At 44.6% G+C, this 16587-nt stretch overlaps 1 long non-coding RNA gene across 1 annotated transcript; it reads left to right on the top strand.

Annotated features, from left to right (window-relative positions):
• The first annotated feature begins 3489 nt into the window (after window positions 1-3489).
• On the top strand, window positions 3490-13371 carry LOC120723432. Its single transcript, XR_005693747.1, has 3 exons — window positions 3490-3599; window positions 11015-11020; window positions 13360-13371. It is a non-coding gene; the product is annotated as an uncharacterized LOC120723432 (long non-coding RNA).
• The last annotated feature ends 3216 nt before the right edge of the window (window positions 13372-16587 follow it).

Raw genomic sequence — 16587 nt, 5'->3', positions numbered from 1 at the left:
GTACAGATGTTCCAGGGGTGGCCAAGTACTTAAGGCCAGTTGCAGTTGAGGCCATGCTGCATGTTTGGAGCAGCACTCTAATGGACAGGCCTCTGTACTGATGGTGGGCTCTGCTCTGTATCCACCACACTGTTCTCAGCTGAGTCTTCCTCCTGTTCACAATCACACTCTGATGAAGCAGCCAATAGGGCCAACTTTTTCTCTGGTGGCTCCGATGTTGTTGCTTCCACAGGTTTCCCTCCAACAACCCTCTGTTCCTTCAGTAAGTTGGAGACTGAGGCCCAAACTTCAGCCTCTCAGATCTGGGTAAACACTTGAGCTCCTTGAATCTGGCTCCAGTGCAGCAGCAGTTTTCACATATACAATGTTGGCATTTTGTTTGCGTGTCTCCAGGTCTGTTCTGAATGTAAACTTGAATTTCACCACATAGGCGGGGTCATCATCTGAGCTCTCCATCAGCCGAGAGAGATGACAAAACACAGGCAGAGTCACAGAGCATGAAACCAACTTTTCTCCTCCCAGACGTTCAGTCGCAGACCTGCAACAGAAACAGTAATCAAAGAATCAAATGACGTAGAGCATTCATTTACTTATATACACAAACATGTCCTCTACATATTCATGCTATATTTACACTCACATACAGAGGCTGTTAATCTCTCACACACAGACAGGACAGTGAGAAATAAATCATGTTAAATATATATATATATAATATACCTGCAGGGTTCCAGCTGTGCAATTTGTTCGTGTCAGCTGTGATTGCCATGGCAACCATGGTGTTGTGTCAGTGAGGACGTCCCTGAGCGGCTGCTCGTTCCTGCAGCAGCCGCTGCCTGTTTTCACTGGGAGGATCTTTGTGTCAAAGGGAGTTCTTCCTTCCCACCATCACCAAGTGCTGCTCACAGTGGATTGTCTGATGGTTGGGGCTTTCTCTCTAATATTGGAGGCTGTTACCTTACACTGTTTCTGAACTGGAAGAAAAAACCCTGAGTAGAAGCTCACATCAAGAAAATAGCTCCTCGGTTCACAGTAGCATCGCTCTGCTAACATGCTAACAGCACATTTGAGCTACTCACCCCCTCCCTTCCTGTGCTGAATCATAGAGCGAACAAATCACTCAGGACTCACTAACCCCCTCCCTTCCTGTGCTGAATCATAAGCGTAAGCGAATCACTCAGGACTCGCTCACCCCCTCCCTCCTGTGCTGAATCATAGAGCAAACAAATCACTCACTCACTAACCCCCTCCTTCCTGTGCTGAATCGTAAGCGAATCACTCAGGACTCACTCACCCCCTCCCTCCTGTGCTGAATCGTAAGCGAATCACTCAGGACTCGCTCACCCCCTCCCTCCTGTGCTGAATCATAGAGCGAACGAATCACTCACTCACCCCCTCCCTCCTGGCTCACAGCTTCTTCTTCTTGGTTGGCAACCAATGTTAAGGTACATTACTGCCCCCTGGCTCACAGCTCAGTGAACATTTAGATAAGAAAATATATATTTAACACATTTAAGGAAAATACTAATAAAATAAAAAAATTAAAATAAAAATTAAAAAAAAAATAATAATAAAATAAATAAAATAAGAAATAAATAAATGTTTATTAAGCAATTTTGATAGGAAATTGCTTAATTTTAGAAATGTTTTTGCTCTTTTTTGCTCTATAAAATAGTTGTTTTCTTTTAGAATCATTCATCTTAGCAGTAGGATTTAAATGAAAAGAGAAACAAATTAAGTTTGAGTGAAAATGTACATTTTTTGCACTCTCTGGTCAACTGACTCAGTGAATCAAATGACTCAAAAAACCCGATTCACTGTGGTGAGTGACTCATTAAAACTCGATCCCGTAAAAATAATCAAATTTACCATCACTACTCTATACAAACAGACTTCAGCCATATGAGAGTGAGTGTGAGTGAATGAGAGCACATACAGGACACTCTGATCTCTAAATGTGTGTGACTTAGTGAAATAGAGGATTATACTGAATATACCATGACTGACAAACAGAGTTTAAAGGGAAAGGTGTTTGGATTAAAATGAATTATGCTAAAGTGAATGTGATAATGAAATCTGAACCTACTGAAATATGAAGTGAAGATTATTCAGATGTGAAAGAGAGAGAGGGTGATAATAAGGTGAAGTTGAAGATCAGTGAAGGACATGTAAACACCTGATTGGTTGACTAGATATTAGAGCGACAGTTTCAAGGTTTCCCTGTGGATTATAACTTTAAGAAGATGTGACATTCATCAAAGAATCCTGCTCTCTGGATTATTTCCATGAACACTGAGCTGGAACTCATCTACAGTGCTGGAAGTGCCCATCTCACCACCAACCTCTCTGTGTACATTCACTTTTTAACCCTTTGTGAGACAATAAAGATGTAAACCTGAGTATTAATCTATGTTAGTACAAACATCTCTGATGGGTTGCTTTAGTCTTTCCAAGTCATATCTTCCCTTGGAGTCTGCGGTCCAGGCTTCTAAACCATCATAGTTTAACAAGCACTACAATCTAGAGGAGAGCTGCACTAACAGGTGTGACTGATAAGATCTGACCTGCAAAGGCTACTCATGTTTATTTGTATCATGATGAGCAGGGAAGTTATGGACATCAAGTCTGTCAGGCTACCCCAGTCCCCTCACCCACATCAGCTCAGAACGCTGCATTATCTACTGAGTAGGACTCAGAGGGTCAGGGATCAGAAGTTCTACAAAGAGCCAAACAAGCCTTCCTGTATAGTGACCTGTGGGCCTACTGATCCACAGTGTCAGCACAACTTTCAATCATATTCATCTTAGCACAACTAAAACATGGGGACTGACCTCAGACTTTCAAATCGACATCGTGGATTCTCCAGAAGAACACACAGCTGGTTCATTCCTGAATCCTGCAGGTTGTTGTAGTCTACACTCAGGTCCAGCACTCTGGGATACGAGGGGTTGGACTTCAGCGCTGCTACCAGATAATCACAGCTGATCTCTGACAAACCACAGCTCTTCAATCTGTATAAAGAATGAAAGGTGTAAGTTTATTAGACAAAGTGCGTGCCTGAAATCAGCTGAAGAAGGTTCAGAATGTAGAAGTTTAGAAAATGGAAAATCCAGACAACTGAAGCCAATAGGAAGCAGCTTCAAACAAACACAACAAGAGAAAAAACTCTGAATGTTTCACAATAAAGTCGTACATTTATCATACAAACATGAAAAAGTTGGGTTTTTCCTTCCAGGAAACACATGGCTTCACTTTTAAAGGTGAAGTGTGAAAGAAATGGACATATTTGAAGTCCAACACCTTTTTACAGTCACATTATTAAAGCAGATGAAACTACAAGCTCATTTTCATTCCAATAAGTCATCTTCTGACCTGGACTAACAACACTGGTTTCTATGTGCAGCTGGCTGTGAGACCAGTGTTCAGGGACCGTCTACAAAATGCAAGAACATCATGCACTAATTTGCTTCCAGCACTTTCACACAAACATCTACTGTCATTATTTTCACCACACTCTGTGGAGTCCTTTATTGGAAATTCAAATGTGATTCAAATGGTCAGACAATAGAGGGTTATGAGGAAATATGATGAAATGTTGTGTATTAGCAGGAAGTTATTGAATCATTTTCCTCATAAACCAAACAAAATGATTGACAAACATTTTTTTACAAACTCAGTGTTGGACTTTGATCAGCAGGATAACCCTGATGTGTAAAGGCATTTTAGGCTACGTTCACACTGAGAGTCTAGTTATTACTCAATATTTATGGATGATGTTTTTAAATTAGGCTGAAATATGTGACAGACATTTAATCCCATTTCAGTTTGGCCTCATCCTGGGCCGGATTATCCAACACACACTCCGACCACAGGCCCAGGGGCCACGCACAGCTGGGCTCCATCCAAGAGACAGGAAACAAACCAAGACAATAATAAAGAGCACCATTTGATTTTCTTACATTTTAGCTCTTCAAGCAAAACACAGTAAAAACATGAGCATATCTATGTTTTCTGATAACATGATGTGACAGGTAGTGTCACGGCCAGGCGGATCAGCTGCACGCTGATCAGCACTCTCTCTGTTTCTCTCTCTTCCTCTTCTCTCTCGCCGGGGCGGAACTCGCTGTGGGTTCACGCCCTCGGCCCACGCCCTCGGGAGATAAGACACCTGGGTCTCATTAAGGGGAGCAGCATTTAAGCCAGGAGTGCGTCGTACTTAACCATGTCTCCCTGTCTACAGAGCTTCCTGGATTTCCCCCCGTGTGATTCCCGTGTGGCAGTGTCGGAGTGTGAGCCTGTGATCGTGTGAGTGGATAATCTGAAGAACGCGTGCTTTCCCCTGGACTTCCCTGGAGACCCCTTCTCCCCCCACTCAGCTGTATATAGCACGCCCCCGCACATTCTTGTATATACACCTGCTGAATTGTAAATAAACCCTTCTTGTGAGCATCAGAACCGGAGTCCTGCTTGAGTCCTCCTCCAAACCGTAACAATAAGAGTATCTAGTGATATCTTGATGGCAGCAGACTCTGGAGATTACACAGTGCTGGTCATGTTGGATCTCAGCTCTGCTTTTGACACTGTAGATCACAGTATCATGATAAACAGACTCGAGAACTTGTTTGGGATTACTGGTGTTGTTTTAAAATGGTTTATATCATATCTGTCTGAGAGATCTTTTACTGTTTGCATGAATCATGTCACATCAGAATCAACAGTTTTGCCGTGTGGGGTACCTCAGGGATCTGTCCTGGGTCCAATTCTCTTTTTACTTTATGTATTTCCCCTAGGCCAAATTATGAAGCGCTACAAATATATCTCCTATCATCTCTATGCTGACGACATCCAACTATACTGTTCCTTCAAAATGTCTGAGTTTTATAAATTGTCTAATTTAAGTAATTGCCTGACAGAAATCAACAAATGGTTATATGACAATTTTCTCCAACTAAACTCTGATAAAACATAAACTCTAATTATTGCTCCAGACCACATGGTCCCAGAAATTAGACAGCATATCAGCTTCTTAGACCCTTATGTAAAATCAAGCCTTAGAAATCTCGGTGTCATATTTGACAGCTCGATGTCGCTTGAGCAGCATTCTAAGCAGCTGGTCCGAAAGTGTTTTTATCATTTACGGACTATTTCTAAACTCAGAATAATGGTATCAAAGCTTGAACTTGAGATGATTATTCATGCTTTTATTTCTTCTCGTTTAGACTATTGTAATGGCCTTTTTACTTGTTTTAACAAACCAGCCTTAAATCGTCTTCAGACTGTGCAGAATGCTGCAGCACGTCTCTTAACAGGCACCAAGAGAAGTTCGCTTATCACTCATATGGCCTCCCTTCACTGGTTGCCTGTAAATTTTAGGTTTCATTTTAAAATTTTAGTTCTAACCTTTAGGGCCCTACATGGTCAGGTTCCTCAATATTTATCTGACCTGCTGAAACCACATTCATCTTCTCGGGCTTTAAGGTCATTAGATCAGAGACTGCTGGTGGTACTCGTTTTAAAACTCGTGGTGATCGGGCCTTTCAGACTGTGGCACCACGGTTGTGGAATTCTCTCCCTCTGTCTCTTCGCTGCACGGACTCCATTGATTCTTTTAAGAAACAGCTGAAGACATTTTTATTTAGAAAAGCATTTGATGAATTTCTTCTTATGCTGTTTTTATAGTTTTATTGTTTTACATTGTTTTATTTACTGTTATATTGTTTTTATATTCCCATTTCCTGTGTTGTAAAGCACTTTGTGATTTTTATCTGTGAAAAGCGCTATATAAATAAATTTTACTTACTTTACTTACTTAATAACGATCCAGCCATCATGGACTCAGCGGACTCAAATCCCACCCAGCAACCCGTTCCTCACCCCGGAGGCAATTCTGGAACGCCACGAACACCTGCTTCGGCACATAAATCAACAACTGGCTGCACTCACTCAAGCCCTCGCTCAACATCTACCGTCGGTAAGCCCACCCTCACCTCCTCCGTCTGTTTCTCCTCAGCTATCGGCCCCGAATCCATCTGCAGCCGCTCCACCTGTTTCTCCCACGCCGGCTTCCACTGAACCTCCAGAGCGATCGTTACCAGCGCCGGAGCCTTTCTCGGGTGAGTTCGATAAATGTGGTGGATTTTTGACTCAGATCACACTACAATTCCGCCAGTTACGAAGAACGTATGAGACAGACGGGGCCAAAATCGCCTTTATGGTTCAACTGTTACGTGGGCAGGCATTAAACTGGGCGCAAGCTGTTTTAAGAACAGCCCATGACATTTCTTACGAGGACTTCCTCACCAAATTTAAAAGTGTTTTTGAAAGAGGCACTGGAGTGGAGGCAGCCACCCACAGACTGTTAAATTTGAAGCAGGGGAGGCGGAGTATGGCTGATTTTTCGGTCGAATTCTGGACCTTGGCCAAAGAAACTGGCTGGGGGCAGTTGGCATTGATAAGTACTCTCTTGAATAATATTTGTGATGAGTTAAAGAGAGAACTGATGATGAGAGATGTTCCTAAGACCCTGTCTGATGTGACTACACTATGTGTGAAGATAGATGAGCACCTACGGGCGCGTCGGGGAACCGGAAAGTACATTTCCCAGAGGCCCCCGGGGCGCATGGAGACGTCAGGTGGAGGCGCGTCTAGCGGCAGTCACTCATCGGACAGCATGGAGGAAAGTGAATAGCCCATGCAACTGGGCCGCTCCAGACTGTCGCCAGAGGAGCGGTATTGTCACTGGAGAGCCGGTGAGTGCTTTTATTGTGGCCGCAAGGGCCATATTGCCATGGATTGCCAGGCGCGGCCAAAAGACAGTGCCCGCCAGTAGTGCAGTGTACGGGTGGGTGAGGTCACCTGTTCTCAGTCTCCTCCTCGTCTCACTATTGCAGCTAAGCTAACGGTTCGTCTCAAGACTCATTCTCTCGACGCTCTGATCGATTCCGGGGCAGAACAGAATTTTATTGATGCCTGGCTGGCGCTCAAATTAGGTTTTAGCACGGAGCCTCTGTCTCATTCACTCCAAGTCACAGCCCTTAGTGGCCAGCGTCTTCCAGACATTACTCATGTCACAGAACCGATTTCCCTGACTCTTTCTGGCAATCATGTTGAAACCATACAGTTGTACGTCTTTAAAGCCCCACTCACACCACTAGTCTTAGGCTATCCCTGGCTATGTCAACATAACCCTGTGATTGGTTGGAGGAAAGAAAGTATTTCGGGGTGGGGGGAGGAGTGTCACATGTCCTGTTTAGAAGCCTCCACCCCCGCCATGAGCCTACCACCCAATAAAACTATTTCAGAACTGCCTATCTGTCCTCCATACCATCTTTTTATCACGACCTGGCGCAAGTGTTTTGTAAAGATAAGGCACGCTCCCTCCCCCCTCACCGGCCGTACGATTGTGGGATTGACCTCCTCCCAGGCGCGCCACTCCCGACCAGTAGGTTGTACAGCCTGTCACGACCGGAGCGGGAAAGCATGGAAAAATACATCAATGAGTCACTTGCCGCTGGTCTCATTCGCCCCTCGTCCTCACCTGTTGCCGCTGGTTTCTTTTTTGTCACCAAGAAAGATAAGAGTTTACGGCCCTGTATTGACTATCGCGGCCTCAACACCATCATAGTTAAAAACAAGTATCCCCTCCCTCTGCTGAGTTCCGCGTTCGAGCTTCTCCAGGGTGCCACCATTTTCACAAAGTTGGACCTGCGCAACGCCTACCATCTGGTGAGGATTAGGGAGGGAGACGAGTGGAAGACGGCTTTCAATAATCACCTGGGCCATTTCGAATATCTTGTAATGCCTTTCGGTCTCACCAATGCTCCAGCTGTGTTTCAGGCTCTCGTGACGACGTGCTCCGAGATTTCATCGACCATTTCGTTTTCGTCTACTTGAATGACATCCTCATCTTCTCCAGCTCCGTCGCCGACCACCAACGCCATGTCAGGCAAGTCCTTCAGCGTCTCCTTGAAAATTGTCTCTTTGTTAAAGGGGAAAAGTGTGAGATTCATGTCTCAACTGTTTCCTTCCTGGGCCACATCATCGATCAGGGTAACCTCAAAACTGATCCCGCAAAAGTTCAAGCCGTTGTTGACTGGCCAACCCCTTCCCACCGTAGACAGCTTTAAAGCTTTCTGGGGTTCGCAAACTTTTATCGTCGCTTTGTTCGTGACTACAGTAAACTTGCCCTGCCTCTGACCCGTCTTACTTCTCCCAAGGTTCCCTTCTGCTGGGATGAGCTGGCTCAACGAGCATTTGCCCATCTGAAGGACCGCTTTGCCTCGGCGCCCATTCTCGTCCAACCCAATCTCAACCTGCAGTTCATTGTGGAGGTGGACGCCTCGGACGCTGGAGTGGGGGCGGTGCTTTCCCAGCAGCAAGGAGGTAAGCTGCATCCCTGTGTCTACTTTTCACGCCGTCTCACCTCTGCAGAGAGTAACTATGATGTGGGAGATCGAGAGCTACTAGCCATTAAGCTAGCCCTGGAGGAGTGGCGCCATTGGCTAGAGGCCGCTGCCCAGCCGTTTGTGGTCTGGACTGATCACAAGAACCTGGAGTACATTCAATCGGCAAAACGCCTCAACGCCAGGCAAGCCAGGTGGGCTGTTTTTTACTAGATTCCAGTTCACGATCACTTACAGATCCGGTTCCCTTAATGTCAAGCCAGACGCCCTCTCACGCCAATTTGCCGCCTCCGAAGACGCAACTCAGGACTCTCCCATTCTACCGCCCACCTGTGTAATCAGGGCCCTGACCTGGGAGATCCAGTCGGCTATTCGAGAGGCTCAGCGGACAGAACCAGACCCCGGAACGGGACCTCCAGGGTTGCTCTTCGTCCCCTCCTCAGTAAGGTCACGAGTGTTACATTGGGCTCATACTGCCAGATTCACCTGCCACCCGGGGGTCCACCGCACTATTACCTTCTTTCAACGTTTCGCCTGGTGGCCTTCCCTTGCCAAAGACGTCCGTGAGTATATTTCCGCATGCTCGACCTGCGCTCAAAACAAGAGCGTCCATCAACCACCCTCTGGCCTCCTCCAACCTCTGCCGACTCCGAGTCGCCCTTGGTCGCACATCGCTGTTGACTTCATCACTGGTCTGCCCGTCTCGTCAGGTAACTGTCATTCTCACCATTGTGGACCGTTTCTCCAAAGCTGCTCATTTTGTCGCCCTCCCTAAGCTCCCCACTGCTCTAGAGACCGCCTGGCTACTAACTAACCATGTTTTTCGCCTCCATGGAATCCCCACGGACATTGTGTCAGACAGAGGACCGCGGTTTACGTCACGTGTCTGGAAGGAGTTCTGCAGTGCCCTCGGAGCTCAGGTCAGTCTCTCCTCTGGTTTCCACCCACAGACCAATGGCCAAACGGAGCATGCCAACCAGGAGCTCGAAGTGGCTCTCCGGTGCCTGGTATCCACTAACCAGTCAACTTAGAGCGAGCAACTGTCATGGATTGAGTATGCTCATAACAGCCTTACCTCCTCTGCCACCAGTGTGTCCCCTTTCGAGGTGTCCTTGGGCTATCAACCGCCACTCTTCCCAGCCGTCGAAGGTGAGCACTTTGTTCCCTCTGTCCAACAGCATCTTCGGAGGTGTCAGCGCGCCCGGAGAGCGACTCGGGCCTCCCTTCTCCGCACAGTGGAACGCAATAAGCGCCTGGCGGATTGCCACCGGACCCCTGCACCCGCCTACACACCTGGACAAAAGGTTTGGCTGTCTACCAGATTCGTCCCACTCAGGTCTGAATCCAAGAAACTGTCACCCACTTTCATTGGTCCCTTTGAAGTCAACTCTGTGATTAACCCTGTCTCTGTCCGTCTTAAACTGCCCCGGAATATGAAAATCCATAACACCTTCCACGTGTCGCAAGTGAAGCCGTGCCTCTCTAGTCCTCTGGGGTGATCACAGGGTGATCACACGATCACGGGGTGATCGTGTGAGTGGATAATCTGAAGAACGCGTGCTTTCCCCTGGACTTCCCTGGAGACCCCTTCTCCCCCCACTCAGCTGTATATAGCACGCCCCCGCACATTCTTGTATATACACCTGCTGAATTGTAAATAAACCCTTCTTGTGAGCATCAGAACCAGAGTCCTGCGCTTGAGTCCTCCTCCAAACCGTAACAGGTAGAATAGAGTAAAATGGTGGTGTTACAGCCGGCCTTTCTCCCCTCTGCTGTCGAGGCTGTTAGTCTCTCCCAAACTCATAAAATGAAACTGATTTCAGTTTTTCAGCTGGAACATTTTAGTTGTTCCTTTTTTATACTTATACAAAATTACATCCTTCATGATCAGGATTGTTCTGCCCTGTCACTTCCGGAATGATGGCGCCTGCGTTTGGCTTTGCCGCTGCCGGACGTGGTTTCTCTGTGCTGTTTTTTTCTGCCTTTTTGCTTTCACTTTTTGTCACTAATGTGTTGGCTGCCCTTGTCTATGATTACCTGACGCTATTATCCATCCGATCCTCTATGATAAGTCAAGATGCCTTATCCTCCTGCGGTATTTTCCATCCTCCGTTGCCAACACCAGTGTCTGGATCTTCGTTAGGTGTCATCAGTGGCGCCTTTCTGTGTCCGCGTAACTCACGGAGGAGAGGAAAAAAGAGCAGGTGTCCAGGTGAAACTCAGACTATTCTGAAAGCAGGGACTAACTGTGCCTGGATCTATGAGACGGCGCTACCTCAGGAGTGTCCATCCAGACTCTCCTGTTGTTTGGCCTTCCATCCCCGCGGTGAGTGGAATTTATGAACATCGCGGATCAAACTCTCTGTTTCTTCGTCCCCTAAATCGGGCCGCTTCTGTTAATAATATGTCTTCTACTTCGCTGAGAGTGGCGCTTTTTAACGCTCGATCAATGACTAATAAAACGTTCCTGCTGAATGATTTTATTCTTTCCAAGAAACTGGACTTCTTATTTCTGACCGAAACCTGGCAGTGCGATGGTGACTTTTCATCCTTCATCGAACTCTGTCCGAGTGGGTACTCATTCATCAGCCAGCCTCGGACGTCGGGTCGAGGAGGAGGTGTCGCTGCGGTGTTTGGAAGCCGGTTTTACTGTCACGCAGTGTTGGTCGGACATTTTTCATCCTTTGAACTACAGCTGGTTAGAATTGGAAATAAAGATCCATTTTACTGCTCTGTAGTGTATCGTCCACCTGGCCTAAACAGTATGTTTTTAAAGGAGTTCAGTGACTTTTTATCCTCGACTTTGAAGCTGTCCAGACTGGTTATAGTCGGGGATTTTAACATACACGTTGATGATGACTCTGACCTCTTTGCTAGAGGTTACCTTAGCGTCATGGATTCTTTTCATTTTACTCAGCATGTGTCTGGTCCCACACACACCAAAGGACACACACTGGACCTTGTTTTTACTTTAGGTTTAAACATTGATTTTATTTGTACTGAGGACATTTTTATTTCGGATCATCATTGTATTCTTTTTAATCTGTCTTTTCATTTGTCCCTCTCTCCTATTCGACATGTGGTTAGCTCTCGCATCTTAACTTCCTCTAGTGCTGTTAAATTTTCCGATGCTTTTAATTTAGTTTTATCTCCTTATAAAGATGTTCATTTTTTAACAAATCTTTTTAACAGTCATTGTCTTTGTATTTTAGACAATGTTTGTCCTGTCAAAGTTAGACTAGCTCCCGTCTCCCTGGATAAATGACAGCATTCGCTTCTTAAAGCGTTGCTGCCGTAAGGTTGAGCGTTTGTGGAGGAAAACGCGTTTGCATGTCCATGTCCTTCATTTAAAGGACCTTTTAGTCTCTTTTAACACTTCAGTTCGAGATGCGAGGGCAGCCTATTTCTCAGACTTACTGTAGTGTCTAAGAGCAGAGGTAACCCTAAGGTACTATTCGACACCATTAGTGATATTGTTGCTCCTGCTCCACATGCTGTCCCAATTTCATCAAATGAAGATTGTGAAAAAGTAACGTGAGGAACAATATCTCTCCTTCTGTGTCTCTCTTGTCTGCTCCAACTCAAGCTAGGCCTGTAATTTTAGACCTTACCTGAGCTGGTCAAGTTAGTTAATTCAATGAAAGCATCCTCCTGCTCTCTTGATATTTTACCTGGATCTTTGTTTAAAAATGTCTTTCAGTCTATTGGTCCCTGTGTGCTCACAATTATCAATACCTCACTGGTTTCTGGTCAGGTCCCTGTTTATTGTAAGAATGCTGTTATTCACCCACTGTTAAAAAAAACCTAAGCTTGATGCTTCTCTTCTCAGTAGCTACAGACCAATTTCAAAATTACCGTTCATTTCTAAGATTTTAGAAAAGGTTGTGGCTAAGCAGCTTATAGCTGTTCTAGATGAATACAGCATTCTGGATAAATTCCAATCTGGCTTTCGTAGAGCTCACTCTACTGAAACTACACTTCTTAGAGTCTCCAACGACATTTTGATGAGATGTTATGCAGGAGAATGCTCCGTTCTGTTGATGTTGGACCTGACCTCCGCCTTTGATACTGTGGACCATCATATTCTCCTAGATAGGCTGAGAGACTGGGTGGGTATATCAGGGGCTGCTTTGGAATGGTTTGAATCCTATTTGCATGAACGATCCTTTTCTGTGGCTACCTCTAAGTACAGTTCCTCTTCTACTTTTCTTGCCTATGGTGTGCCACAAGGTTCAGTTTTGGGGCCTTTATTGTTCTTACTGTATTTACTTCCTCTTCAACACTTATTGAGCACTTTTAAGGACATTTCGTATCACTGCTATGCAGATGATATTCAGTTATATATCTCCATTAAGCCCCATGATGTTTCCAAGCTACAGATTTTGCACAAGTGCATAGACTCCATTAGATGTTGGATGGCTGGAAACTTTCTTCAACTAAATGAGGAGAAGACTGAAGTTCTTGTTTGTGCTCCTAAAAATTTTGTACCTAGTGTTATGGAAAACTTGGGTCTACTTGCTACATTTGCAAAACCGTCTATCTGGAGCCTTGGTGTTAGTATTGACTCAGCTCTGACTTTGGATGCCCATGTAAAATCTTTGGTTCGCTCCTGTTTTTATCACTTGAGAAACATTGCTAAGCTGAGTCCCATTGTATCGCGCTCCGAATTAGAAATTGTCATTCATGCATTTGTTTCATCTCGTCTGGACTATTGTAATTCTTTGTTTACTTGTTTATGTAAAGCCTCTTTGGAGCGTCTGCAAGTTGTTCAGAACGCTGCTGAAAAGCTTTTGACCAAGTCCTCCAAGTTTTCCCATGTCACACCCCTGCTGATTCAGCTGCACTGGCTCCCCGTTAAATTCAGAATCCAGTTTAAGGTTTTGACCTTGACTTTCAGGGCTCTGCATGGACAAGCACCAACATATATAAGTGAACTTTTACATCCATACATTCCCAGCAGGTCCCTGAGGTCATGTGACCGGGGCTTGCTTGCTGTCCAACACACGAGGCTGAAAACAAAAGGCGGCAAAGCTTTTGGAACTGTGGCCCCCAGATTGCGGAACTTTCTCCCTTTGAGCCTGAGATCTGTGGACTCAGTGGTCGCTTTTAAAAAACAGCTAAAAACCCATCTTTTTAAACTTGCTTTTGGTTGATTTTTATTTTTAGGTTTTAGCTTCTGTGAAGCACTTTGTGATTTTTATCTTGAAAGGTGCCATATAAATAAAGTTTTACTTACTTACTTTACTTACATTTACACTAAGACTTATCATTCCCCTTTTCCCTGTCAGGTACCACCACAGTTCACTTCAATCAAACTTTACTTCAGATTTGTTTTCATGTTTTGATCCAGCGATGGGAGCTGTTTCCGCTGCGTGTCCAGTCCTTGTACTAAGCTAGGCTAAACATGTCCAGTGCCTTTCTCTGTGCAGCTTTTAATCTGATCTGAATAAGGTAGAAATGGAGGAAGAAGAAAATGACTTCACCAATAAACATGCAGCTACCAACCCAAATGGTGAGGAGATGGTTAGTTATTATTGGTGATCCCCTACATTCAAATATATTCTCCAGCTAGAATAGTGTTTGGGTTCCTAAAAGGATTTCATGAATGTGTTATTGCTCATGTCACATCTGTATGAAACAAACAGGAAGTTAGGTTTATCCTTCATTATCACTGTCCCAGCATGTAAACCTGAGATCTGTGTGGAGCAGCTGACCTGTACAATGTGCACAACACAAACATTATTTACCATCAGTTACTGTGTGACTGAACCACGTGGGTTTATGAAACATCGCTTTTAGTTTTAGTAGCACATGGCAACATTCAGACGTGAATCTATACAGTAACACTTTGATTTGATACAGTGAGGAGACTGTTGAAGGGAACAATGAGGGGATAGTGCAACAGCAGCAACAGAAACCCAGGAGACAAAGTTGAGGTCTGGGTTCCTCTATGCTACACACAGCCTCCTGCTCCTGTACTTTAATTAACACATAAATATCTCCAAGTACACTTACTTGAGAAACTCTCTTAAACTCATTACAAGTTTACTTCAGCTTTAAATTACTCACAACATCAGCATACATGAGCACAGCTAACTGCTCATTGAACTGAACAATACTTCTGTTTTACCATTAAAACAAAATATGTGACTGTAAAAATTCAATTCAATTCAATTCAATTCAATTTTATTTATATAGCGCCAAATCACAACATAAGTCGCCTCAAGGCACTTCATAAATCTTCAGACACTAATTAAGAATCTCCTAAGCAATCCAAAGATAAAGAAAAGTTCACCTGCCAATTCTATAAAGCTTGGTTGTTTATACAATAATATCATTTAATGATCAGCAGTGGGGATGTTTGGATCCTGACCTGAGAGTTTCCAGTACACAATGTGGACTCTGCAGTGCAGCAGACAGAAGCTTCACTCCTGAATCCCGCAGGTCATTGTTACTCAGGTCCAGCTCTTTCAGACTAGAGGACTGGGAGTTGAGAACTGAGGACAGAGCATCACAGCTTCTCTCTGAGAGGTTACAGCCACTCAGTCTGGAAAAACAAACAAAAAAATTAATTAAATCAGTCAAATGAAACATTTTTTTTAATGCCAGCATGCAATACAATTATTGGTTAACTAAATAGCTTCATTAAAACACAACTGTCCTTCTATATCAGCACTTACTCCTTGTAAGCTCCACCTGCTCCACCTTCTGAGTCAGAAGACATGAAAACAAACTGTAAATCTAGCACAAACATAATTTCTGACTCATGATTGGAAACGTGATCTTCTCAGATCCATTTGTACATTTAGAGCCTGGTACTAAAAAATAGCAGCACGGACATTCACAGCAGCAAAGGGTTCTTGCTGATCGGAGCTGACTTGGCCCTGGCTTATCGAAGATTAAAGAAAGTGGAATTGGCTGTTCAAAACCCCACAAGGATGCCCGCTGTGATTAAAACGATGGGACGGGTCGTGACTTCTCAAAATGGGCTCATTAAATGCAGCACGTAGGGCTGCTCGATTATGGCAAAAATGATAATCACGATTATTTTCACTGAAATTGAGATCTCGATTATTTGACGATATTTATTTAACAATAACAATGTATTGAATAATGACTTTAAAGATTGTCAAAAAATAATATAAAATAGTGTGCAAATACTGATAACAGTGCAAATGTTTGCAATATAAAAAATAAATGAAAAATGTAAACATCTATGTTTAGTGAACTTTGCAGTCTACTTGATCCACATCTTACTCCACGAACCCATAATGTTTCCACACCACTGAAGTTTTTTTTACCTCTCCCTTCAATCAATGGCAGTCACTCTCCTCTCCAAATAACTTCTGCTTAGCTTTCCGAGCTTCCCTCGGGTCCTCTAATTGTTGTGACACGTGTTCGAAATGCAGAGAGGTGTGCTCGATTTGCCACACGGAGCAGCGCGAGAGTAAAGCACGAGGGAGGGGCTAATAATCGGCTCAGTCATTTTTAATGATCGTTGAAAATCATAATCAAGATTAAAGTGCGATTAATTGAGCAGCCCTAGCAGCACGGATAAGATTTTGAAGAAGCACGACGCTGTCGTGAGCACTCAGACTATGCTCTTTGAGCGCAAAATTGATAGGGGTTTGGGAATCGCATCTGTAACCGGAAGGTTGCCGGTTCGATCCCCGGTTCGATCCCCGGGCTCTCTGTCCTGGTCGTTGTGTCCTTGGGCAAGACACTTTACCCTACTTGCCTACTGGTGTTGGCCAGAGGGGCCGATGGCGCGATATGGCAGCCTCGCTTCTGTCAGTCTGCCCCAGGGCAGCTGTGGCTACAACTGTAGCTTGCCTCCACCAGTGTATGAATGTGAGAGTGAATGAATAGTGGTATTGTAAAGCGCTTTGGGTGCTTAGAAAAGCGCTATATAAATCCAATCCATTATTATTATTATTATAACATCTCAGAGAAGCTCGCGGCTCTCCAACTTGAGATTGAGAGACTAGTGATGGACTGTTAGATCAGCTGTGAAATTGACATGCAGTTGTTCGCACCAAAGAAAACCACCATCATTTCATGCGGCTAACATACCGGCGCCAGCTGTGGTCTCAAGGCTGGAGCTGAACATAACAAATCTCACCCTGATAACAGACTGTGCATAGACTGTTCCTTCCCATCCTAAGCAAGGCCACCTGGGTCGGCT

Source organism: Simochromis diagramma, unplaced genomic scaffold, assembly GCF_900408965.1.
Source record: "Simochromis diagramma unplaced genomic scaffold, fSimDia1.1 OVJJ01000165.1, whole genome shotgun sequence".
Lineage (NCBI taxonomy): Eukaryota > Metazoa > Chordata > Actinopteri > Cichliformes > Cichlidae > Simochromis > Simochromis diagramma.
Note: the sequence above shows the minus strand (reverse complement) of the source record. Positions and strands in the feature narration are given on the sequence as shown.